The sequence below is a fragment of the Echeneis naucrates genome, chromosome 1 (assembly GCF_900963305.1).
Source record: "Echeneis naucrates chromosome 1, fEcheNa1.1, whole genome shotgun sequence".
NCBI classification, from domain to species: Eukaryota; Metazoa; Chordata; class Actinopteri; order Carangiformes; family Echeneidae; genus Echeneis; species Echeneis naucrates.
Window position 1 is genome coordinate 9,116,130 of NC_042511.1, and position 925 is coordinate 9,117,054.

Sequence of the window (925 nt, forward strand, 5' to 3'; positions counted from 1 at the left end):
CTGCATGTTTATCTGGTGCTTTTTTTTCACGCTTACCCTCCTCATCCACATTCTCAGTGTCATCCAGTTTCACAGCCTCATCCCAATATCCTGGAAGAACCTGACAATGACAGTTGCAGTATTGGGTGCACTGATGTGTCTCACCACTTCTATAGTTTTCCCTTGGATTATCATGGATCACCAAATATTATCGCCGTGCTCTGTGGCAGCTGCAGTTATCTCCTCTCTGACCTTCCTGGCTTATACCTCAGAGTCCTACATTCTTTGCAACCAAGCCCATGAACAAAGAGGCTACATGGGTAGCATGCCTGGTCTCCTAAAGTTACTCCAACTGTGGGGAGGCCTGCAGATGATACCCCTGGTTGTGGAGATGCTGCTAAATGGAGTACCAAGCTGGCAGCAATGGGTTTCCTGCCTGTCATACAGTGTCTGTATCTTTATGTCTCTGATCACACTAGTAGTAATATTAGGGGACCTAGCTGGACGGTGTCTGCTCCCATTTGACAGATTTTTGGCTGTCTTCAGTCTGATTGGGGTGTTGCTCTACATGGTGGCCACGGTGATTTGCTTTACAAAGATTCTGCAGCAAAGCAAAAACAATGATGTAGAGCTGGTTATCATGGAAACAGTAGTTGTCAGTATTACACTGTTAGCTTATACAGTGGATCTTGCCTTCTCCATTAAACTGTTGTGTGACAGGAGTCATGCGTGAAATAATGTATCACATTTATTGTAATGATCATGAAGTTTATTCCAATATTTTTCGGGAAAATCATGTGTTCACAAATCGCAAGTATGTAAACTCAAACTGAGTGAATGTTTTTGCTGTTAGTCATGGCTGTGTAATCAAACTCTCCTGTACATGTTTTTTTTTTTTTTTTTTTTTTACATATTAAACTAAAGCAAAGAAAAAAAATATGAAGCT